This window comes from Schistocerca americana, unplaced genomic scaffold, assembly GCF_021461395.2.
Source record: "Schistocerca americana isolate TAMUIC-IGC-003095 unplaced genomic scaffold, iqSchAmer2.1 HiC_scaffold_119, whole genome shotgun sequence".
NCBI lineage: Eukaryota > Metazoa > Arthropoda > Insecta > Orthoptera > Acrididae > Schistocerca > Schistocerca americana.
In genome coordinates this window covers 151,941-175,729 of record NW_025725253.1, presented here as the reverse complement: position 1 = coordinate 175,729, position 23,789 = coordinate 151,941, and the positions used below count along the sequence as shown (strand labels likewise).

The 23,789-nt window shown below is 49.4% G+C and overlaps 21 non-coding genes across 21 annotated transcripts; all 21 read right to left on the bottom strand.

Moving 5' to 3' along the window:
* Positions 1 to 210: 210 nt before the first annotated feature.
* LOC124562921 lies at positions 211 to 329 on the bottom strand. The gene has a single exon (XR_006969726.1). It is a non-coding gene; the product is annotated as a 5S ribosomal RNA (ribosomal RNA).
* A 1,022-nt stretch (positions 330 to 1,351) lies between these two features.
* LOC124562919 lies at positions 1,352 to 1,470 on the bottom strand. The gene has a single exon (XR_006969725.1). It is a non-coding gene; the product is annotated as a 5S ribosomal RNA (ribosomal RNA).
* A 1,022-nt stretch (positions 1,471 to 2,492) lies between these two features.
* On the bottom strand, positions 2,493 to 2,611 carry LOC124562918. Its single transcript, XR_006969724.1, has one exon. It is a non-coding gene; the product is annotated as a 5S ribosomal RNA (ribosomal RNA).
* A 1,022-nt stretch (positions 2,612 to 3,633) lies between these two features.
* Positions 3,634 to 3,752, bottom strand: LOC124562917. The gene has a single exon (XR_006969723.1). It is a non-coding gene; the product is annotated as a 5S ribosomal RNA (ribosomal RNA).
* Positions 3,753 to 4,772: 1,020 nt separating this feature from the next.
* Positions 4,773 to 4,891, bottom strand: LOC124562916. Its single transcript, XR_006969722.1, has one exon. It is a non-coding gene; the product is annotated as a 5S ribosomal RNA (ribosomal RNA).
* A 1,020-nt stretch (positions 4,892 to 5,911) lies between these two features.
* On the bottom strand, positions 5,912 to 6,030 carry LOC124562914. Its single transcript, XR_006969720.1, has one exon. It is a non-coding gene; the product is annotated as a 5S ribosomal RNA (ribosomal RNA).
* A 1,023-nt stretch (positions 6,031 to 7,053) lies between these two features.
* Positions 7,054 to 7,172, bottom strand: LOC124562913. Its single transcript, XR_006969719.1, has one exon. It is a non-coding gene; the product is annotated as a 5S ribosomal RNA (ribosomal RNA).
* Positions 7,173 to 8,192: 1,020 nt separating this feature from the next.
* LOC124562912 lies at positions 8,193 to 8,311 on the bottom strand. The gene has a single exon (XR_006969718.1). It is a non-coding gene; the product is annotated as a 5S ribosomal RNA (ribosomal RNA).
* A 1,020-nt stretch (positions 8,312 to 9,331) lies between these two features.
* Positions 9,332 to 9,450, bottom strand: LOC124562911. The gene has a single exon (XR_006969717.1). It is a non-coding gene; the product is annotated as a 5S ribosomal RNA (ribosomal RNA).
* Positions 9,451 to 10,471: 1,021 nt separating this feature from the next.
* On the bottom strand, positions 10,472 to 10,590 carry LOC124562910. The gene has a single exon (XR_006969716.1). It is a non-coding gene; the product is annotated as a 5S ribosomal RNA (ribosomal RNA).
* A 1,021-nt stretch (positions 10,591 to 11,611) lies between these two features.
* LOC124562908 lies at positions 11,612 to 11,730 on the bottom strand. Its single transcript, XR_006969715.1, has one exon. It is a non-coding gene; the product is annotated as a 5S ribosomal RNA (ribosomal RNA).
* Positions 11,731 to 12,751: 1,021 nt separating this feature from the next.
* LOC124562907 lies at positions 12,752 to 12,870 on the bottom strand. Its single transcript, XR_006969714.1, has one exon. It is a non-coding gene; the product is annotated as a 5S ribosomal RNA (ribosomal RNA).
* A 1,021-nt stretch (positions 12,871 to 13,891) lies between these two features.
* On the bottom strand, positions 13,892 to 14,010 carry LOC124562906. Its single transcript, XR_006969713.1, has one exon. It is a non-coding gene; the product is annotated as a 5S ribosomal RNA (ribosomal RNA).
* Positions 14,011 to 15,031: 1,021 nt separating this feature from the next.
* On the bottom strand, positions 15,032 to 15,150 carry LOC124562905. Its single transcript, XR_006969712.1, has one exon. It is a non-coding gene; the product is annotated as a 5S ribosomal RNA (ribosomal RNA).
* Positions 15,151 to 16,171: 1,021 nt separating this feature from the next.
* LOC124562904 lies at positions 16,172 to 16,290 on the bottom strand. Its single transcript, XR_006969711.1, has one exon. It is a non-coding gene; the product is annotated as a 5S ribosomal RNA (ribosomal RNA).
* Positions 16,291 to 17,311: 1,021 nt separating this feature from the next.
* On the bottom strand, positions 17,312 to 17,430 carry LOC124562902. Its single transcript, XR_006969709.1, has one exon. It is a non-coding gene; the product is annotated as a 5S ribosomal RNA (ribosomal RNA).
* Positions 17,431 to 18,452: 1,022 nt separating this feature from the next.
* Positions 18,453 to 18,571, bottom strand: LOC124562901. Its single transcript, XR_006969708.1, has one exon. It is a non-coding gene; the product is annotated as a 5S ribosomal RNA (ribosomal RNA).
* A 1,021-nt stretch (positions 18,572 to 19,592) lies between these two features.
* LOC124562900 lies at positions 19,593 to 19,711 on the bottom strand. The gene has a single exon (XR_006969707.1). It is a non-coding gene; the product is annotated as a 5S ribosomal RNA (ribosomal RNA).
* A 1,022-nt stretch (positions 19,712 to 20,733) lies between these two features.
* LOC124562899 lies at positions 20,734 to 20,852 on the bottom strand. Its single transcript, XR_006969706.1, has one exon. It is a non-coding gene; the product is annotated as a 5S ribosomal RNA (ribosomal RNA).
* Positions 20,853 to 21,877: 1,025 nt separating this feature from the next.
* On the bottom strand, positions 21,878 to 21,996 carry LOC124562897. Its single transcript, XR_006969705.1, has one exon. It is a non-coding gene; the product is annotated as a 5S ribosomal RNA (ribosomal RNA).
* A 1,023-nt stretch (positions 21,997 to 23,019) lies between these two features.
* Positions 23,020 to 23,138, bottom strand: LOC124562896. Its single transcript, XR_006969704.1, has one exon. It is a non-coding gene; the product is annotated as a 5S ribosomal RNA (ribosomal RNA).
* Between the last annotated feature and the right edge of the window lie 651 nt (positions 23,139 to 23,789).

The following is a 23,789-nucleotide window of genomic DNA, read 5'->3' as shown; positions in this document are numbered from 1 at the left end:
AAGCACAAGAAACGTCTGCAGGAGATGACGAGACGAGACGAGTCGACTAAGGAATAAATGTATAATTACATATCGAAGTAGGAATTGTACACCGCTATACAACAACAGGCGCTGACGAGTAGATTAAAATGCTTAAGCAAGAATCTTTGTCACAACAGAACGGTGGTATGGAAAGAGGGCGGTATAAAAAAAAAAAGGTAAATGAAAGGGAGCCAACAGCACGTGGTGTTCCCAGGTGGTCACCCATCCAAGTACTAACCACGCCCGATGTTGCTTAACTTCGGTGATCGGACGAGAACCGGTGTACTCAACATGGTATGGCCGTTGGCGCCCATATAATGTAGGCGCATGGCAGAATTCGCATTCGGTTCTTATCCCAACACACACAAAATCATACTTTTCGGTCGAAAGCAGCCGCATTTTTTTTTTATTGACAATTCGTCACGTTAGCGCGAACGCAATCCTGAGTTCCAAAACTTATGAGCCGGAAGGACGCGCTTCGTGTATTTTTTTTTTTTTTTTTGTGAGATTTATAAATTTATTTATTAACATTACATCGTTACAAGCTAACAACTTTACAACATAAAACACGAACAGAATTGTAATTGTAAGCACTTCCTTCTGCAATCCGACGTGCCAGCAGAGCGACTGCCGAATTAGCGGGCGCGCCGCCGTGTGTGTGAGACGCGCAGCTTCTCGTTGCACCTCCTGTCATCCGCTTGGCGCGTGCAGCCTTCGACACTCGCGGAAGACGCATCTTGTCCCTGGTGTCCAGCGCAGGAGGGCTGGCGCGCGGCCGACCGGCGTATGGCCTGTGCGGGGTGTGGCAGAGTGTTGTTGGAGGGCGCCACTGCTGGCGATGTGAGCTTCCTCGCCTCGCCTCAGACGAGGTGTTTGCGTAATTTGCAATGCATTCGCACCATTCCTATCGCTGTCCCTGTCCCCGTCCCGACTTGTCCCGACTTTGCTCGACTGCCGCTCGCTGCCGCTCGGGTCGTGGCCCATATAACAGCGCAAGCACAAGAAACGTCTGCAGGAGATGACGAGACGAGACGAGACGACTGAGGAATAAATTTATAATTACATATCGAAGTAGGAATTGTACACCGCTACACAACAACAGGCGCTGACGTATTTCAGAACACATCTGCCGATTCGTACTGTTTTGTCGTTTTCAAAGACTTCCTGGCGAACTTGGTTAGCACATTCTCCCTCAAACTGAGATATTTACTGCAATTTCGCACCTTATGGTCATTACAGTAGATTAAAATGCTTAAGCAAGAATCTTTGTCACAACAGAACGGTGGTATGGAAAGAGGGCGGTATAAAAAAAAAAAGGTAAATGAAAGGGAGCCAACAGCACGTGGTGTTCCCAGGTGGTCACCCATCCAAGTACTAACCACGCCCGATGTTGCTTAACTTCGGTGATCGGACGAGAACCGGTGTACTCAACATGGTATGGCCGTTGGCGCCCATATAATGTAGGCGCATGGCAGAATTCGCATTCGGTTCTTATCCCAACACACACAAAATCATACTTTTCGGTCGAAAGCAGCCGCATTTTTTTTTTATTGACAATTCGTCACGTTAGCGCGAACGCAATCCTGAGTTCCAAAACTTATGAGCCGGAAGGACGCGCTTCGTGTATTTTTTTTTTTTTTTTTGTGAGATTTATAAATTTATTTATTAACATTACATCGTTACAAGCTAACAACTTTACAACATAAAACACGAACAGAATTGTAATTGTAAGCACTTCCTTCTGCAATCCGACGTGCCAGCAGAGCGACTGCCGAATTAGCGGGCGCGCCGCCGTGTGTGTGAGACGCGCAGCTTCTCGTTGCACCTCCTGTCATCCGCTTGGCGCGTGCAGCCTTCGACACTCGCGGAAGACGCATCTTGTCCCTGGTGTCCAGCGCAGGAGGGCTGGCGCGCGGCCGACCGGCGTATGGCCTGTGCGGGGTGTGGCAGAGTGTTGTTGGAGGGCGCCACTGCTGGCGATGTGAGCTTCCTCGCCTCGCCTCAGACGAGGTGTTTGCGTAATTTGCAATGCATTCGCACCATTCCTATCGCTGTCCCTGTCCCCGTCCCGACTTGTCCCGACTTTGCTCGACTGCCGCTCGCTGCCGCTCGGGTCGTGGCCCATATAACAGCGCAAGCACAAGAAACGTCTGCAGGAGATGACGAGACGAGACGAGACGACTGAGGAATAAATTTATAATTACATATCGAAGTAGGAATTGTACACCGCTACACAACAACAGGCGCTGACGTATTTCAGAACACATCTGCCGATTCGTACTGTTTTGTCGTTTTCAAAGACTTCCTGGCGAACTTGGTTAGCACATTCTCCCTCAAACTGAGATATTTACTGCAATTTCGCACCTTATGGTCATTACAGTAGATTAAAATGCTTAAGCAAGAATCTTTGTCACAACAGAACGGTGGTATGGAAAGAGGGCGGTATAAAAAAAAAAAGGTAAATGAAAGGGAGCCAACAGCACGTGGTGTTCCCAGGTGGTCACCCATCCAAGTACTAACCACGCCCGATGTTGCTTAACTTCGGTGATCGGACGAGAACCGGTGTACTCAACATGGTATGGCCGTTGGCGCCCATATAATGTAGGCGCATGGCAGAATTCGCATTCGGTTCTTATCCCAACACACACAAAATCATACTTTTCGGTCGAAAGCAGCCGCATTTTTTTTTTATTGACAATTCGTCACGTTAGCGCGAACGCAATCCTGAGTTCCAAAACTTATGAGCCGGAAGGACGCGCTTCGTGTATTTTTTTTTTTTTTTTTGTGAGATTTATAAATTTATTTATTAACATTACATCGTTACAAGCTAACAACTTTACAACATAAAACACGAACAGAATTGTAATTGTAAGCACTTCCTTCTGCAATCCGACGTGCCAGCAGAGCGACTGCCGAATTAGCGGGCGCGCCGCCGTGTGTGTGAGACGCGCAGCTTCTCGTTGCACCTCCTGTCATCCGCTTGGCGCGTGCAGCCTTCGACACTCGCGGAAGACGCATCTTGTCCCTGGTGTCCAGCGCAGGAGGGCTGGCGCGCGGCCGACCGGCGTATGGCCTGTGCGGGGTGTGGCAGAGTGTTGTTGGAGGGCGCCACTGCTGGCGATGTGAGCTTCCTCGCCTCGCCTCAGACGAGGTGTTTGCGTAATTTGCAATGCATTCGCACCATTCCTATCGCTGTCCCTGTCCCCGTCCCGACTTGTCCCGACTTTGCTCGACTGCCGCTCGCTGCCGCTCGGGTCGTGGCCCATATAACAGCGCAAGCACAAGAAACGTCTGCAGGAGATGACGAGACGAGACGAGACGACTGAGGAATAAATTTATAATTACATATCGAAGTAGGAATTGTACACCGCTACACAACAACAGGCGCTGACGTATTTCAGAACACATCTGCCGATTCGTACTGTTTTGTCGTTTTCAAAGACTTCCTGGCGAACTTGGTTAGCACATTCTCCCTCAAACTGAGATATTTACTGCAATTTCGCACCTTATGGTCATTACAGTAGATTAAAATGCTTAAGCAAGAATCTTTGTCACAACAGAACGGTGGTATGGAAAGAGGGCGGTATAAAAAAAAAAAGGTAAATGAAAGGGAGCCAACAGCACGTGGTGTTCCCAGGTGGTCACCCATCCAAGTACTAACCACGCCCGATGTTGCTTAACTTCGGTGATCGGACGAGAACCGGTGTACTCAACATGGTATGGCCGTTGGCGCCCATATAATGTAGGCGCATGGCAGAATTCGCATTCGGTTCTTATCCCAACACACACAAAATCATACTTTTCGGTCGAAAGCAGCCGCATTTTTTTTTTATTGACAATTCGTCACGTTAGCGCGAACGCAATCCTGAGTTCCAAAACTTATGAGCCGGAAGGACGCGCTTCGTGTATTTTTTTTTTTTTTTGTGAGATTTATAAATTTATTTATTAACATTACATCGTTACAAGCTAACAACTTTACAACATAAAATACGAACAGAATTGTAATTGTAAGCACTTCCTTCTGCAATCCGACGTGCCAGCAGAGCGACTGCCGAATTAGCGGGCGCGCCGCCGTGTGTGTGAGACGCGCAGCTTCTCGTTGCACCTCCTGTCATCCGCTTGGCGCGTGCAGCCTTCGACACTCGCGGAAGACGCATCTTGTCCCTGGTGTCCAGCGCAGGAGGGCTGGCGCGCGGCCGACCGGCGTATGGCCTGTGCGGGGTGTGGCAGAGTGTTGTTGGAGGGCGCCACTGCTGGCGATGTGAGCTTCCTCGCCTCGCCTCAGACGAGGTGTTTGCGTAATTTGCAGTGCATTCGCACCATTCCTATCGCTGTCCCTGTCCCCGTCCCGACTTGTCCCGACTTTGCTCGACTGCCGCTCGCTGCCGCTCGGGTCGTGGCCCATATAACAGCGCAAGCACAAGAAACGTCTGCAGGAGATGACGAGACGAGACGAGACGACTGAGGAATAAATTTATAATTACATATCGAAGTAGGAATTGTACACCGCTACACAACAACAGGCGCTGACGTATTTCAGAACACATCTGCCGATTCGTACTGTTTTGTCGTTTTCAAAGACTTCCTGGCGAACTTGGTTAGCACATTCTCCCTCAAACTGAGATATTTACTGCAATTTCGCACCTTATGGTCATTACAGTAGATTAAAATGCTTAAGCAAGAATCTTTGTCACAACAGAACGGTGGTATGGAAAGAGGGCGGTATAAAAAAAAAAAGGTAAATGAAAGGGAGCCAACAGCACGTGGTGTTCCCAGGTGGTCACCCATCCAAGTACTAACCACGCCCGATGTTGCTTAACTTCGGTGATCGGACGAGAACCGGTGTACTCAACATGGTATGGCCGTTGGCGCCCATATAATGTAGGCGCATGGCAGAATTCGCATTCGGTTCTTATCCCAACACACACAAAATCATACTTTTCGGTCGAAAGCAGCCGCATTTTTTTTTTATTGACAATTCGTCACGTTAGCGCGAACGCAATCCTGAGTTCCAAAACTTATGAGCCGGAAGGACGCGCTTCGTGTATTTTTTTTTTTTTTTGTGAGATTTATAAATTTATTTATTAACATTACATCGTTACAAGCTAACAACTTTACAACATAAAACACGAACAGAATTGTAATTGTAAGCACTTCCTTCTGCAATCCGACGTGCCAGCAGAGCGACTGCCGAATTAGCGGGCGCGCCGCCGTGTGTGTGAGACGCGCAGCTTCTCGTTGCACCTCCTGTCATCCGCTTGGCGCGTGCAGCCTTCGACACTCGCGGAAGACGCATCTTGTCCCTGGTGTCCAGCGCAGGAGGGCTGGCGCGCGGCCGACCGGCGTATGGCCTGTGCGGGGTGTGGCAGAGTGTTGTTGGAGGGCGCCACTGCTGGCGATGTGAGCTTCCTCGCCTCGCCTCAGACGAGGTGTTTGCGTAATTTGCAGTGCATTCGCACCATTCCTATCGCTGTCCCTGTCCCCGTCCCGACTTGTCCCGACTTTGCTCGACTGCCGCTCGCTGCCGCTCGGGTCGTGGCCCATATAACAGCGCAAGCACAAGAAACGTCTGCAGGAGATGACGAGACGAGACGAGACGACTGAGGAATAAATTTATAATTACATATCGAAGTAGGAATTGTACACCGCTACACAACAACAGGCGCTGACGTATTTCAGAACACATCTGCCGATTCGTACTGTTTTGTCGTTTTCAAAGACTTCCTGGCGAACTTGGTTAGCACATTCTCCCTCAAACTGAGATATTTACTGCAATTTCGCACCTTATGGTCATTACAGTAGATTAAAATGCTTAAGCAAGAATCTTTGTCACAACAGAACGGTGGTATGGAAAGAGGGCGGTATAAAAAAAAAAAGGTAAATGAAAGGGAGCCAACAGCACGTGGTGTTCCCAGGTGGTCACCCATCCAAGTACTAACCACGCCCGATGTTGCTTAACTTCGGTGATCGGACGAGAACCGGTGTACTCAACATGGTATGGCCGTTGGCGCCCATATAATGTAGGCGCATGGCAGAATTCGCATTCGGTTCTTATCCCAACACACACAAAATCATACTTTTCGGTCGAAAGCAGCCGCATTTTTTTTTTATTGACAATTCGTCACGTTAGCGCGAACGCAATCCTGAGTTCCAAAACTTATGAGCCGGAAGGACGCGCTTCGTGTATTTTTTTTTTTTTTTTTTGTGAGATTTATAAATTTATTTATTAACATTACATCGTTACAAGCTAACAACTTTACAACATAAAACACGAACAGAATTGTAATTGTAAGCACTTCCTTCTGCAATCCGACGTGCCAGCAGAGCGACTGCCGAATTAGCGGGCGCGCCGCCGTGTGTGTGAGACGCGCAGCTTCTCGTTGCACCTCCTGTCATCCGCTTGGCGCGTGCAGCCTTCGACACTCGCGGAAGACGCATCTTGTCCCTGGTGTCCAGCGCAGGAGGGCTGGCGCGCGGCCGACCGGCGTATGGCCTGTGCGGGGTGTGGCAGAGTGTTGTTGGAGGGCGCCACTGCTGGCGATGTGAGCTTCCTCGCCTCGCCTCAGACGAGGTGTTTGCGTAATTTGCAATGCATTCGCACCATTCCTATCGCTGTCCCTGTCCCCGTCCCGACTTGTCCCGACTTTGCTCGACTGCCGCTCGCTGCCGCTCGGGTCGTGGCCCATATAACAGCGCAAGCACAAGAAACGTCTGCAGGAGATGACGAGACGAGACGAGACGACTGAGGAATAAATTTATAATTACATATCGAAGTAGGAATTGTACACCGCTACACAACAACAGGCGCTGACGTATTTCAGAACACATCTGCCGATTCGTACTGTTTTGTCGTTTTCAAAGACTTCCTGGCGAACTTGGTTAGCACATTCTCCCTCAAACTGAGATATTTACTGCAATTTCGCACCTTATGGTCATTACAGTAGATTAAAATGCTTAAGCAAGAATCTTTGTCACAACAGAACGGTGGTATGGAAAGAGGGCGGTATAAAAAAAAAAAGGTAAATGAAAGGGAGCCAACAGCACGTGGTGTTCCCAGGTGGTCACCCATCCAAGTACTAACCACGCCCGATGTTGCTTAACTTCGGTGATCGGACGAGAACCGGTGTACTCAACATGGTATGGCCGTTGGCGCCCATATAATGTAGGCGCATGGCAGAATTCGCATTCGGTTCTTATCCCAACACACACAAAATCATACTTTTCGGTCGAAAGCAGCCGCATTTTTTTTTTATTGACAATTCGTCACGTTAGCGCGAACGCAATCCTGAGTTCCAAAACTTATGAGCCGGAAGGACGCGCTTCGTGTATTTTTTTTTTTTTTTGTGAGATTTATAAATTTATTTATTAACATTACATCGTTACAAGCTAACAACTTTACAACATAAAATACGAACAGAATTGTAATTGTAAGCACTTCCTTCTGCAATCCGACGTGCCAGCAGAGCGACTGCCGAATTAGCGGGCGCGCCGCCGTGTGTGTGAGACGCGCAGCTTCTCGTTGCACCTCCTGTCATCCGCTTGGCGCGTGCAGCCTTCGACACTCGCGGAAGACGCATCTTGTCCCTGGTGTCCAGCGCAGGAGGGCTGGCGCGCGGCCGACCGGCGTATGGCCTGTGCGGGGTGTGGCAGAGTGTTGTTGGAGGGCGCCACTGCTGGCGATGTGAGCTTCCTCGCCTCGCCTCAGACGAGGTGTTTGCGTAATTTGCAGTGCATTCGCACCATTCCTATCGCTGTCCCTGTCCCCGTCCCGACTTGTCCCGACTTTGCTCGACTGCCGCTCGCTGCCGCTCGGGTCGTGGCCCATATAACAGCGCAAGCACAAGAAACGTCTGCAGGAGATGACGAGACGAGACGAGACGACTGAGGAATAAATTTATAATTACATATCGAAGTAGGAATTGTACACCGCTACACAACAACAGGCGCTGACGTATTTCAGAACACATCTGCCGATTCGTACTGTTTTGTCGTTTTCAAAGACTTCCTGGCGAACTTGGTTAGCACATTCTCCCTCAAACTGAGATATTTACTGCAATTTCGCACCTTATGGTCATTACAGTAGATTAAAATGCTTAAGCAAGAATCTTTGTCACAACAGAACGGTGGTATGGAAAGAGGGCGGTATAAAAAAAAAAAGGTAAATGAAAGGGAGCCAACAGCACGTGGTGTTCCCAGGTGGTCACCCATCCAAGTACTAACCACGCCCGATGTTGCTTAACTTCGGTGATCGGACGAGAACCGGTGTACTCAACATGGTATGGCCGTTGGCGCCCATATAATGTAGGCGCATGGCAGAATTCGCATTCGGTTCTTATCCCAACACACACAAAATCATACTTTTCGGTCGAAAGCAGCCGCATTTTTTTTTTATTGACAATTCGTCACGTTAGCGCGAACGCAATCCTGAGTTCCAAAACTTATGAGCCGGAAGGACGCGCTTCGTGTATTTTTTTTTTTTTTTGTGAGATTTATAAATTTATTTATTAACATTACATCGTTACAAGCTAACAACTTTACAACATAAAACACGAACAGAATTGTAATTGTAAGCACTTCCTTCTGCAATCCGACGTGCCAGCAGAGCGACTGCCGAATTAGCGGGCGCGCCGCCGTGTGTGTGAGACGCGCAGCTTCTCGTTGCACCTCCTGTCATCCGCTTGGCGCGTGCAGCCTTCGACACTCGCGGAAGACGCATCTTGTCCCTGGTGTCCAGCGCAGGAGGGCTGGCGCGCGGCCGACCGGCGTATGGCCTGTGCGGGGTGTGGCAGAGTGTTGTTGGAGGGCGCCACTGCTGGCGATGTGAGCTTCCTCGCCTCGCCTCAGACGAGGTGTTTGCGTAATTTGCAGTGCATTCGCACCATTCCTATCGCTGTCCCTGTCCCCGTCCCGACTTGTCCCGACTTTGCTCGACTGCCGCTCGCTGCCGCTCGGGTCGTGGCCCATATAACAGCGCAAGCACAAGAAACGTCTGCAGGAGATGACGAGACGAGACGAGACGACTGAGGAATAAATTTATAATTACATATCGAAGTAGGAATTGTACACCGCTACACAACAACAGGCGCTGACGTATTTCAGAACACATCTGCCGATTCGTACTGTTTTGTCGTTTTCAAAGACTTCCTGGCGAACTTGGTTAGCACATTCTCCCTCAAACTGAGATATTTACTGCAATTTCGCACCTTATGGTCATTACAGTAGATTAAAATGCTTAAGCAAGAATCTTTGTCACAACAGAACGGTGGTATGGAAAGAGGGCGGTATAAAAAAAAAAAGGTAAATGAAAGGGAGCCAACAGCACGTGGTGTTCCCAGGTGGTCACCCATCCAAGTACTAACCACGCCCGATGTTGCTTAACTTCGGTGATCGGACGAGAACCGGTGTACTCAACATGGTATGGCCGTTGGCGCCCATATAATGTAGGCGCATGGCAGAATTCGCATTCGGTTCTTATCCCAACACACACAAAATCATACTTTTCGGTCGAAAGCAGCCGCATTTTTTTTTTATTGACAATTCGTCACGTTAGCGCGAACGCAATCCTGAGTTCCAAAACTTATGAGCCGGAAGGACGCGCTTCGTGTATTTTTTTTTTTTTTTTGTGAGATTTATAAATTTATTTATTAACATTACATCGTTGCAAGCTAACAACTTTACAACATAAAACACGAACAGAATTGTAATTGTAAGCACTTCCTTCTGCAATCCGACGTGCCAGCAGAGCGACTGCCGAATTAGCGGGCGCGCCGCCGTGTGTGTGAGACGCGCAGCTTCTCGTTGCACCTCCTGTCATCCGCTTGGCGCGTGCAGCCTTCGACACTCGCGGAAGACGCATCTTGTCCCTGGTGTCCAGCGCAGGAGGGCTGGCGCGCGGCCGACCGGCGTATGGCCTGTGCGGGGTGTGGCAGAGTGTTGTTGGAGGGCGCCACTGCTGGCGATGTGAGCTTCCTCGCCTCGCCTCAGACGAGGTGTTTGCGTAATTTGCAGTGCATTCGCACCATTCCTATCGCTGTCCCTGTCCCCGTCCCGACTTGTCCCGACTTTGCTCGACTGCCGCTCGCTGCCGCTCGGGTCGTGGCCCATATAACAGCGCAAGCACAAGAAACGTCTGCAGGAGATGACGAGACGAGACGAGACGACTGAGGAATAAATTTATAATTACATATCGAAGTAGGAATTGTACACCGCTACACAACAACAGGCGCTGACGTATTTCAGAACACATCTGCCGATTCGTACTGTTTTGTCGTTTTCAAAGACTTCCTGGCGAACTTGGTTAGCACATTCTCCCTCAAACTGAGATATTTACTGCAATTTCGCACCTTATGGTCATTACAGTAGATTAAAATGCTTAAGCAAGAATCTTTGTCACAACAGAACGGTGGTATGGAAAGAGGGCGGTATAAAAAAAAAAAGGTAAATGAAAGGGAGCCAACAGCACGTGGTGTTCCCAGGTGGTCACCCATCCAAGTACTAACCACGCCCGATGTTGCTTAACTTCGGTGATCGGACGAGAACCGGTGTACTCAACATGGTATGGCCGTTGGCGCCCATATAATGTAGGCGCATGGCAGAATTCGCATTCGGTTCTTATCCCAACACACACAAAATCATACTTTTCGGTCGAAAGCAGCCGCATTTTTTTTTTATTGACAATTCGTCACGTTAGCGCGAACGCAATCCTGAGTTCCAAAACTTATGAGCCGGAAGGACGCGCTTCGTGTATTTTTTTTTTTTTTTTGTGAGATTTATAAATTTATTTATTAACATTACATCGTTACAAGCTAACAACTTTACAACATAAAACACGAACAGAATTGTAATTGTAAGCACTTCCTTCTGCAATCCGACGTGCCAGCAGAGCGACTGCCGAATTAGCGGGCGCGCCGCCGTGTGTGTGAGACGCGCAGCTTCTCGTTGCACCTCCTGTCATCCGCTTGGCGCGTGCAGCCTTCGACACTCGCGGAAGACGCATCTTGTCCCTGGTGTCCAGCGCAGGAGGGCTGGCGCGCGGCCGACCGGCGTATGGCCTGTGCGGGGTGTGGCAGAGTGTTGTTGGAGGGCGCCACTGCTGGCGATGTGAGCTTCCTCGCCTCGCCTCAGACGAGGTGTTTGCGTAATTTGCAATGCATTCGCACCATTCCTATCGCTGTCCCTGTCCCCGTCCCGACTTGTCCCGACTTTGCTCGACTGCCGCTCGCTGCCGCTCGGGTCGTGGCCCATATAACAGCGCAAGCACAAGAAACGTCTGCAGGAGATGACGAGACGAGACGAGACGACTGAGGAATAAATTTATAATTACATATCGAAGTAGGAATTGTACACCGCTACACAACAACAGGCGCTGACGTATTTCAGAACACATCTGCCGATTCGTACTGTTTTGTCGTTTTCAAAGACTTCCTGGCGAACTTGGTTAGCACATTCTCCCTCAAACTGAGATATTTACTGCAATTTCGCACCTTATGGTCATTACAGTAGATTAAAATGCTTAAGCAAGAATCTTTGTCACAACAGAACGGTGGTATGGAAAGAGGGCGGTATAAAAAAAAAAAGGTAAATGAAAGGGAGCCAACAGCACGTGGTGTTCCCAGGTGGTCACCCATCCAAGTACTAACCACGCCCGATGTTGCTTAACTTCGGTGATCGGACGAGAACCGGTGTACTCAACATGGTATGGCCGTTGGCGCCCATATAATGTAGGCGCATGGCAGAATTCGCATTCGGTTCTTATCCCAACACACACAAAATCATACTTTTCGGTCGAAAGCAGCCGCATTTTTTTTTTATTGACAATTCGTCACGTTAGCGCGAACGCAATCCTGAGTTCCAAAACTTATGAGCCGGAAGGACGCGCTTCGTGTATTTTTTTTTTTTTTTTGTGAGATTTATAAATTTATTTATTAACATTACATCGTTACAAGCTAACAACTTTACAACATAAAACACGAACAGAATTGTAATTGTAAGCACTTCCTTCTGCAATCCGACGTGCCAGCAGAGCGACTGCCGAATTAGCGGGCGCGCCGCCGTGTGTGTGAGACGCGCAGCTTCTCGTTGCACCTCCTGTCATCCGCTTGGCGCGTGCAGCCTTCGACACTCGCGGAAGACGCATCTTGTCCCTGGTGTCCAGCGCAGGAGGGCTGGCGCGCGGCCGACCGGCGTATGGCCTGTGCGGGGTGTGGCAGAGTGTTGTTGGAGGGCGCCACTGCTGGCGATGTGAGCTTCCTCGCCTCGCCTCAGACGAGGTGTTTGCGTAATTTGCAGTGCATTCGCACCATTCCTATCGCTGTCCCTGTCCCCGTCCCGACTTGTCCCGACTTTGCTCGACTGCCGCTCGCTGCCGCTCGGGTCGTGGCCCATATAACAGCGCAAGCACAAGAAACGTCTGCAGGAGATGACGAGACGAGACGAGACGACTGAGGAATAAATTTATAATTACATATCGAAGTAGGAATTGTACACCGCTACACAACAACAGGCGCTGACGTATTTCAGAACACATCTGCCGATTCGTACTGTTTTGTCGTTTTCAAAGACTTCCTGGCGAACTTGGTTAGCACATTCTCCCTCAAACTGAGATATTTACTGCAATTTCGCACCTTATGGTCATTACAGTAGATTAAAATGCTTAAGCAAGAATCTTTGTCACAACAGAACGGTGGTATGGAAAGAGGGCGGTATAAAAAAAAAAAGGTAAATGAAAGGGAGCCAACAGCACGTGGTGTTCCCAGGTGGTCACCCATCCAAGTACTAACCACGCCCGATGTTGCTTAACTTCGGTGATCGGACGAGAACCGGTGTACTCAACATGGTATGGCCGTTGGCGCCCATATAATGTAGGCGCATGGCAGAATTCGCATTCGGTTCTTATCCCAACACACACAAAATCATACTTTTCGGTCGAAAGCAGCCGCATTTTTTTTTTATTGACAATTCGTCACGTTAGCGCGAACGCAATCCTGAGTTCCAAAACTTATGAGCCGGAAGGACGCGCTTCGTGTATTTTTTTTTTTTTTTTGTGAGATTTATAAATTTATTTATTAACATTACATCGTTACAAGCTAACAACTTTACAACATAAAACACGAACAGAATTGTAATTGTAAGCACTTCCTTCTGCAATCCGACGTGCCAGCAGAGCGACTGCCGAATTAGCGGGCGCGCCGCCGTGTGTGTGAGACGCGCAGCTTCTCGTTGCACCTCCTGTCATCCGCTTGGCGCGTGCAGCCTTCGACACTCGCGGAAGACGCATCTTGTCCCTGGTGTCCAGCGCAGGAGGGCTGGCGCGCGGCCGACCGGCGTATGGCCTGTGCGGGGTGTGGCAGAGTGTTGTTGGAGGGCGCCACTGCTGGCGATGTGAGCTTCCTCGCCTCGCCTCAGACGAGGTGTTTGCGTAATTTGCAATGCATTCGCACCATTCCTATCGCTGTCCCTGTCCCCGTCCCGACTTGTCCCGACTTTGCTCGACTGCCGCTCGCTGCCGCTCGGGTCGTGGCCCATATAACAGCGCAAGCACAAGAAACGTCTGCAGGAGATGACGAGACGAGACGAGACGACTGAGGAATAAATTTATAATTACATATCGAAGTAGGAATTGTACACCGCTACACAACAACAGGCGCTGACGTATTTCAGAACACATCTGCCGATTCGTACTGTTTTGTCGTTTTCAAAGACTTCCTGGCGAACTTGGTTAGCACATTCTCCCTCAAACTGAGATATTTACTGCAATTTCGCACCTTATGGTCATTACAGTAGATTAAAATGCTTAAGCAAGAATCTTTGTCACAACAGAACGGTGGTATGGAAAGAGGGCGGTATAAAAAAAAAAAGGTAAATGAAAGGGAGCCAACAGCACGTGGTGTTCCCAGGTGGTCACCCATCCAAGTACTAACCACGCCCGATGTTGCTTAACTTCGGTGATCGGACGAGAACCGGTGTACTCAACATGGTATGGCCGTTGGCGCCCATATAATGTAGGCGCATGGCAGAATTCGCATTCGGTTCTTATCCCAACACACACAAAATCATACTTTTCGGTCGAAAGCAGCCGCATTTTTTTTTTATTGACAATTCGTCACGTTAGCGCGAACGCAATCCTGAGTTCCAAAACTTATGAGCCGGAAGGACGCGCTTCGTGTATTTTTTTTTTTTTTTTGTGAGATTTATAAATTTATTTATTAACATTACATCGTTACAAGCTAACAACTTTACAACATAAAACACGAACAGAATTGTAATTGTAAGCACTTCCTTCTGCAATCCGACGTGCCAGCAGAGCGACTGCCGAATTAGCGGGCGCGCCGCCGTGTGTGTGAGACGCGCAGCTTCTCGTTGCACCTCCTGTCATCCGCTTGGCGCGTGCAGCCTTCGACACTCGCGGAAGACGCATCTTGTCCCTGGTGTCCAGCGCAGGAGGGCTGGCGCGCGGCCGACCGGCGTATGGCCTGTGCGGGGTGTGGCAGAGTGTTGTTGGAGGGCGCCACTGCTGGCGATGTGAGCTTCCTCGCCTCGCCTCAGACGAGGTGTTTGCGTAATTTGCAGTGCATTCGCACCATTCCTATCGCTGTCCCTGTCCCCGTCCCGACTTGTCCCGACTTTGCTCGACTGCCGCTCGCTGCCGCTCGGGTCGTGGCCCATATAACAGCGCAAGCACAAGAAACGTCTGCAGGAGATGACGAGACGAGACGAGACGACTGAGGAATAAATTTATAATTACATATCGAAGTAGGAATTGTACACCGCTACACAACAACAGGCGCTGACGTATTTCAGAACACATCTGCCGATTCGTACTGTTTTGTCGTTTTCAAAGACTTCCTGGCGAACTTGGTTAGCACATTCTCCCTCAAACTGAGATATTTACTGCAATTTCGCACCTTATGGTCATTACAGTAGATTAAAATGCTTAAGCAAGAATCTTTGTCACAACAGAACGGTGGTATGGAAAGAGGGCGGTATAAAAAAAAAAAGGTAAATGAAAGGGAGCCAACAGCACGTGGTGTTCCCAGGTGGTCACCCATCCAAGTACTAACCACGCCCGATGTTGCTTAACTTCGGTGATCGGACGAGAACCGGTGTACTCAACATGGTATGGCCGTTGGCGCCCATATAATGTAGGCGCATGGCAGAATTCGCATTCGGTTCTTATCCCAACACACACAAAATCATACTTTTCGGTCGAAAGCAGCCGCATTTTTTTTTTATTGACAATTCGTCACGTTAGCGCGAACGCAATCCTGAGTTCCAAAACTTATGAGCCGGAAGGACGCGCTTCGTGTATTTTTTTTTTTTTTTTGTGAGATTTATAAATTTATTTATTAACATTACATCGTTACAAGCTAACAACTTTACAACATAAAACACGAACAGAATTGTAATTGTAAGCACTTCCTTCTGCAATCCGACGTGCCAGCAGAGCGACTGCCGAATTAGCGGGCGCGCCGCCGTGTGTGTGAGACGCGCAGCTTCTCGTTGCACCTCCTGTCATCCGCTTGGCGCGTGCAGCCTTCGACACTCGCGGAAGACGCATCTTGTCCCTGGTGTCCAGCGCAGGAGGGCTGGCGCGCGGCCGACCGGCGTATGGCCTGTGCGGGGTGTGGCAGAGTGTTGTTGGAGGGCGCCACTGCTGGCGATGTGAGCTTCCTCGCCTCGCCTCAGACGAGGTGTTTGCGTAATTTGCAGTGCATTCGCACCATTCCTATCGCTGTCCCTGTCCCCGTCCCGACTTGTCCCGACTTTGCTCGACTGCCGCTCGCTGCCGCTCGGGTCGTGGCCCATATAACAGCGCAAGCACAAGAAACGTCTGCAGGAGATGACGAGACGAGACGAGACGACTGAGGAATAAATTTATAATTACATATCGAAGTAGGAATTGTACACCGCTACACAACAACAGGCGCTGACGTATTTCAGAACACATCTGCCGATTCGTACTGTTTTGTCGTTTTCAAAGACTTCCTGGCGAACTTGGTTAGCACATTCTCCCTCAAACTGAGATATTTACTGCAATTTCGCACCTTATGGTCATTACAGTAGATTAAAATGCTTAAGCAAGAATCTTTGTCACAACAGAACGGTGGTATGGAAAGAGGGCGGTATAAAAAAAAAAAGGTAAATGAAAGGGAGCCAACAGCACGTGGTGTTCCCAGGTGGTCACCCATCCAAGTACTAACCACGCCCGATGTTGCTTAACTTCGGTGATCGGACGAGAACCGGTGTACTCAACATGGTATGGCCGTTGGCGCCCATATAATGTAGGCGCATGGCAGAATTCGCATTCGGTTCTTATCCCAACACACACAAAATCATACTTTTCGGTCGAAAGCAGCCGCATTTTTTTTTTATTGACAATTCGTCACGTTAGCGCGAACGCAATCCTGAGTTCCAAAACTTATGAGCCGGAAGGACGCGCTTCGTGTATTTTTTTTTTTTTTTTGTGAGATTTATAAATTTATTTATTAACATTACATCGTTACAAGCTAACAACTTTACAACATAAAACACGAACAGAATTGTAATTGTAAGCACTTCCTTCTGCAATCCGACGTGCCAGCAGAGCGACTGCCGAATTAGCGGGCGCGCCGCCGTGTGTGTGAGACGCGCAGCTTCTCGTTGCACCTCCTGTCATCCGCTTGGCGCGTGCAGCCTTCGACACTCGCGGAAGACGCATCTTGTCCCTGGTGTCCAGCGCAGGAGGGCTGGCGCGCGGCCGACCGGCGTATGGCCTGTGCGGGGTGTGGCAGAGTGTTGTTGGAGGGCGCCACTGCTGGCGATGTGAGCTTCCTCGCCTCGCCTCAGACGAGGTGTTTGCGTAATTTGCAATGCATTCGCACCATTCCTATCGCTGTCCCTGTCCCCGTCCCGACTTGTCCCGACTTTGCTCGACTGCCGCTCGCTGCCGCTCGGGTCGTGGCCCATATAACAGCGCAAGCACAAGAAACGTCTGCAGGAGATGACGAGACGAGACGAGACGACTGAGGAATAAATTTATAATTACATATCGAAGTAGGAATTGTACACCGCTACACAACAACAGGCGCTGACGTATTTCAGAACACATCTGCCGATTCGTACTGTTTTGTCGTTTTCAAAGACTTCCTGGCGAACTTGGTTAGCACATTCTCCCTCAAACTGAGATATTTACTGCAATTTCGCACCTTATGGTCATTACAGTAGATTAAAATGCTTAAGCAAGAATCTTTGTCACAACAGAACGGTGGTATGGAAAGAGGGCGGTATAAAAAAAAAAAGGTAAATGAAAGGGAGCCAACAGCACGTGGTGTTCCCAGGTGGTCACCCATCCAAGTACTAACCACGCCCGATGTTGCTTAACTTCGGTGATCGGACGAGAACCGGTGTACTCAACATGGTATGGCCGTTGGCGCCCATATAATGTAGGCGCATGGCAGAATTCGCATTCGGTTCTTATCCCAACACACACAAAATCATACTTTTCGGTCGAAAGCAGCCGCATTTTTTTTTTATTGACAATTCGTCACGTTAGCGCGAACGCAATCCTGAGTTCCAAAACTTATGAGCCGGAAGGACGCGCTTCGTGTATTTTTTTTTTTTTTTTTGTGAGATTTATAAATTTATTTATTAACATTACATCGTTACAAGCTAACAACTTTACAACATAAAACACGAACAGAATTGTAATTGTAAGCACTTCCTTCTGCAATCCGACGTGCCAGCAGAGCGACTGCCGAATTAGCGGGCGCGCCGCCGTGTGTGTGAGACGCGCAGCTTCTCGTTGCACCTCCTGTCATCCGCTTGGCGCGTGCAGCCTTCGACACTCGCGGAAGACGCATCTTGTCCCTGGTGTCCAGCGCAGGAGGGCTGGCGCGCGGCCGACCGGCGTATGGCCTGTGCGGGGTGTGGCAGAGTGTTGTTGGAGGGCGCCACTGCTGGCGATGTGAGCTTCCTCGCCTCGCCTCAGACGAGGTGTTTGCGTAATTTGCAGTGCATTCGCACCATTCCTATCGCTGTCCCTGTCCCCGTCCCGACTTGTCCCGACTTTGCTCGACTGCCGCTCGCTGCCGCTCGGGTCGTGGCCCATATAACAGCGCAAGCACAAGAAACGTCTGCAGGAGATGACGAGACGAGACGAGACGACTGAGGAATAAATTTATAATTACATATCGAAGTAGGAATTGTACACCGCTACACAACAACAGGCGCTGACGTATTTCAGAACACATCTGCCGATTCGTACTGTTTTGTCGTTTTCAAAGACTTCCTGGCGAACTTGGTTAGCACATTCTCCCTCAAACTGAGATATTTACTGCAATTTCGCACCTTATGGTCATTACAGTAGATTAAAATGCTTAAGCAAGAATCTTTGTCACAACAGAACGGTGGTATGGAAAGAGGGCGGTATAAAAAAAAAAAGGTAAATGAAAGGGAGCCAACAGCACGTGGTGTTCCCAGGTGGTCACCCATCCAAGTACTAACCACGCCCGATGTTGCTTAACTTCGGTGATCGGACGAGAACCGGTGTACTCAACATGGTATGGCCGTTGGCGCCCATATAATGTAGGCGCATGGCAGAATTCGCATTCGGTTCTTATCCCAACACACACAAAATCATACTTTTCGGTCGAAAGCAGCCGCATTTTTTTTTTATTGACAATTCGTCACGTTAGCGCGAACGCAATCCTGAGTTCCAAAACTTATGAGCCGGAAGGACGCGCTTCGTGTATTTTTTTTTTTTTTTTGTGAGATTTATAAATTTATTTATTAACATTACATCGTTACAAGCTAACAACTTTACAACATAAAACACGAACAGAATTGTAATTGTAAGCACTTCCTTCTGCAATCCGACGTGCCAGCAGAGCGACTGCCGAATTAGCGGGCGCGCCGCCGTGTGTGTGAGACGCGCAGCTTCTCGTTGCACCTCCTGTCATCCGCTTGGCGCGTGCAGCCTTCGACACTCGCGGAAGACGCATCTTGTCCCTGGTGTCCAGCGCAGGAGGGCTGGCGCGCGGCCGACCGGCGTATGGCCTGTGCGGGGTGTGGCAGAGTGTTGTTGGAGGGCGCCACTGCTGGCGATGTGAGCTTCCTCGCCTCGCCTCAGACGAGGTGTTTGCGTAATTTGCAATGCATTCGCACCATTCCTATCGCTGTCCCTGTCCCCGTCCCGACTTGTCCCGACTTTGCTCGACTGCCGCTCGCTGCCGCTCGGGTCGTGGCCCATATAACAGCGCAAGCACAAGAAACGTCTGCAGGAGATGACGAGACGAGACGAGACGACTGAGGAATAAATTTATAATTACATATCGAAGTAGGAATTGTACACCGCTACACAACAACAGGCGCTGACGTATTTCAGAACACATCTGCCGATTCGTACTGTTTTGTCGTTTTCAAAGACTTCCTGGCGAACTTGGTTAGCACATTCTCCCTCAAACTGAGATATTTACTGCAATTTCGCACCTTATGGTCATTACAGTAGATTAAAATGCTTAAGCAAGAATCTTTGTCACAACAGAACGGTGGTATGGAAAGAGGGCGGTATAAAAAAAAAAAGGTAAATGAAAGGGAGCCAACAGCACGTGGTGTTCCCAGGTGGTCACCCATCCAAGTACTAACCACGCCCGATGTTGCTTAACTTCGGTGATCGGACGAGAACCGGTGTACTCAACATGGTATGGCCGTTGGCGCCCATATAATGTAGGCGCATGGCAGAATTCGCATTCGGTTCTTATCCCAACACACACAAAATCATACTTTTCGGTCGAAAGCAGCCGCATTTTTTTTTTATTGACAATTCGTCACGTTAGCGCGAACGCAATCCTGAGTTCCAAAACTTATGAGCCGGAAGGACGCGCTTCGTGTATTTTTTTTTTTTTTTTTGTGAGATTTATAAATTTATTTATTAACATTACATCGTTACAAGCTAACAACTTTACAACATAAAACACGAACAGAATTGTAATTGTAAGCACTTCCTTCTGCAATCCGACGTGCCAGCAGAGCGACTGCCGAATTAGCGGGCGCGCCGCCGTGTGTGTGAGACGCGCAGCTTCTCGTTGCACCTCCTGTCATCCGCTTGGCGCGTGCAGCCTTCGACACTCGCGGAAGACGCATCTTGTCCCTGGTGTCCAGCGCAGGAGGGCTGGCGCGCGGCCGACCGGCGTATGGCCTGTGCGGGGTGTGGCAGAGTGTTGTTGGAGGGCGCCACTGCTGGCATGTGAGCTTCCTCGCCTCGCCTCAGACGAGGTGTTTGCGTAATTTTGCAGTGCATTCGCACCATTCCTATCGCTGTCCCTGTCCCCGTCCCGACTTGTCCCGACTTTGCTCGACTGCCGCTCGCTGCCGCTCGGGTCGTGGCCCATATAACAGCGCAAGCACAAGAAACGTCTGCAGGAGATGACGAGACGAGACGAGACGACTGAGGAATAAATTTATAATTACATATCGAAGTAGGAATTGTACACCGCTACACAACAACAGGCGCTGACGTATTTCAGAACACATCTGCCGATTCGTACTGTTTTGTCGTTTTCAAAGACTTCCTGGCGAACTTGGTTAGCACATTCTCCCTCAAACTGAGATATTTACTGCAATTTCGCACCTTATGGTCATTACAGTAGATTAAAATGCTTAAGCAAGAATCTTTGTCACAACAGAACGGTGGTATGGAAAGAGGGCGGTATAAAAAAAAAAAGGTAAATGAAAGGGAGCCAACAGCACGTGGTGTTCCCAGGTGGTCACCCATCCAAGTACTAACCACGCCCGATGTTGCTTAACTTCGGTGATCGGACGAGAACCGGTGTACTCAACATGGTATGGCCGTTGGCGCCCATATAATGTAGGCGCATGGCAGAATTCGCATTCGGTTCTTATCCCAACACACACAAAATCATACTTTTCGGTCGAAAGCAGCCGCATTTTTTTTTTATTGACAATTCGTCACGTTAGCGCGAACGCAATCCTGAGTTCCAAAACTTATGAGCCGGAAGGACGCGCTTCGTGTATTTTTTTTTTTTTTTTTGTGAGATTTATAAATTTATTTATTAACATTACATCGTTACAAGCTAACAACTTTACAACATAAAAACACGAACAGAATTGTAATTGTAAGCACTTCCTTCTGCAATCCGACGTGCCAGCAGAGCGACTGCCGAATTAGCGGGCGCGCCGCCGTGTGTGTGAGACGCGCAGCTTCTCGTTGCACCTCCTGTCATCCGCTTGGCGCGTGCAGCCTTCGACACTCGCGGAAGACGCATCTTGTCCCTGGTGTCCAGGCGCAGGAGGGCTGGCGCGCGGCCGACCGGCGTATGGCCTGTGCGGGGTGTGGCAGAGTGTTGTTGGAGGGCGCCACTGCTGGCGATGTGAGCTTCCTCGCCTCGCCTCAGACGAGGTGTTTGCGTAATTTGCAGTGCATTCGCACCATTCCTATCGCTGTCCCTGTCCCCCGTCCCGACTTGTCCCGACTTTGCTCGACTGCCGCTCGCTGCCGCTCGGGTCGTGGCCCATATAACAGCGCAAGCACAAGAAACGTCTGCAGGAGATGACGAGACGAGACGAGACGACTGAGGAATAAATTTATAATTACATATCGAAGTAGGAATTGTACACCGCTACACAACAACAGGCGCTGACGTATTTCAGAACACATCTGCCGATTCGTACTGTTTTGTCGTTTTCAAAGACTTCCTGGCGAACTTGGTTAGCACATTCTCCCTCAAACTGAGATATTTACTGCAATTTCGCACCTTATGGTCATTACAGTAGATTAAAATGCTTAAGCAAGAATCTTTGTCACAACAGAACGGTGGTATGGAAAGAGGGCGGTATAAAAAAAAAAAGGTAAATGAAAGGGAGCCAACAGCACGTGGTGTTCCCAGGTGGTCACCCATCCAAGTACTAACCACGCCCGATGTTGCTTAACTTCGGTGATCGGACGAGAACCGGTGTACTCAACATGGTATGGCCGTTGGCGCCCATATAATGTAGGCGCATGGCAGAATTCGCATTCGGTTCTTATCCCAACACACACAAAATCATACTTTTCGGTCGAAAGCAGCCGCATTTTTTTTTTATTGACAATTCGTCACGTTAGCGCGAACGCAATCCTGAGTTCCAAAACTTATGAGCCGGAAGGACGCGCTTCGTGTATTTTTTTTTTTTTTTTGTGAGATTTATAAATTTATTTATTAACATTACATCGTTACAAGCTAACAACTTTACAACATAAAACACGAACAGAATTGTAATTGTAAGCACTTCCTTCTGCAATCCGACGTGCCAGCAGAGCGACTGCCGAATTAGCGGGCGCGCCGCCGTGTGTGTGAGACGCGCAGCTTCTCGTTGCACCTCCTGTCATCCGCTTGGCGCGTGCAGCCTTCGACACTCGCGGAAGACGCATCTTGTCCCTGGTGTCCAGCGCAGGAGGGCTGGCGCGCGGCCGACCGGCGTATGGCCTGTGCGGGGTGTGGCAGAGTGTTGTTGGAGGGCGCCACTGCTGGCGATGTGAGCTTCCTCGCCTCGCCTCAGACGAGGTGTTTGCGTAATTTGCAGTGCATTCGCACCATTCCTATCGCTGTCCCTGTCCCCGTCCCGACTTGTCCCGACTTTGCTCGACTGCCGCTCGCTGCCGCTCGGGTCGTGGCCCATATAACAGCGCAAGCACAAGAAACGTCTGCAGGAGATGACGAGACGAGACGAGACGACTGAGGAATAAATTTATAATTACATATCGAAGTAGGAATTGTACACCGCTACACAACAACAGGCGCTGACGTATTTCAGAACACATCTGCCGATTCGTACTGTTTTGTCGTTTTCAAAGACTTCCTGGCGAACTTGGTTAGCACATTCTCCCTCAAACTGAGATATTTACTGCAATTTCGCACCTTATGGTCATTACAGTAGATTAAAATGCTTAAGCAAGAATCTTTGTCACAACAGAACGGTGGTATGGAAAGAGGGCGGTATAAAAAAAAAAAAAGGTAAATGAAAGGGAGCCAACAGCACGTGGTGTTCCCAGGTGGTCACCCATCCAAGTACTAACCACGCCCGATGTTGCTTAACTTCGGTGATCGGACGAGAACCGGTGTACTCAACATGGTATGGCCGTTGGCGCCCATATAACGTAGGCGCATGGCAGAATTCGCATTCGGTTCTTATCCCAACACACACAAAATCATACTTTTCGGTCGAAAGCAGCCGCATTTTTTTTTTATTGACAATTCGTCACGTTAGCGCGAACGCAATCCTGAGTTCCAAAACTTATGAGCCGGAAGGACGCGCTTCGTGTATTTTTTTTTTTTTTTGTGAGATTTATAAATTTATTTATTAACATTACATCGTTACAAGCTAACAACTTTACAACATAAAACACGAACAGAATTGTAATTGTAAGCACTTCCTTCTGCAATCCGACGTGCCAGCAGAGCGACTGCCGAATTAGCGGGCGCGCCGCCGTGTGTGTGAGACGCGCAGCTTCTCGTTGCACCTCCTGTCATCCGCTTGGCGCGTGCAGCCTTCGACACTCGCGGAAGACGCATCTTGTCCCTGGTGTCCAGCGCAGGAGGGCTGGCGCGCGGCCGACCGGCGTATGGCCTGTGCGGGGTGTGGCAGAGTGTTGTTGGAGGGCGCCACTGCTGGCGATGTGAGCTTCCTCGCCTCGCCTCAGACGAGGTGTTTGCGTAATTTGCAGTGCATTCGCACCATTCCTATCGCTGTCCCTGTCCCCGTCCCGACTTGTCCCGACTTTGCTCGACTGCCGCTCG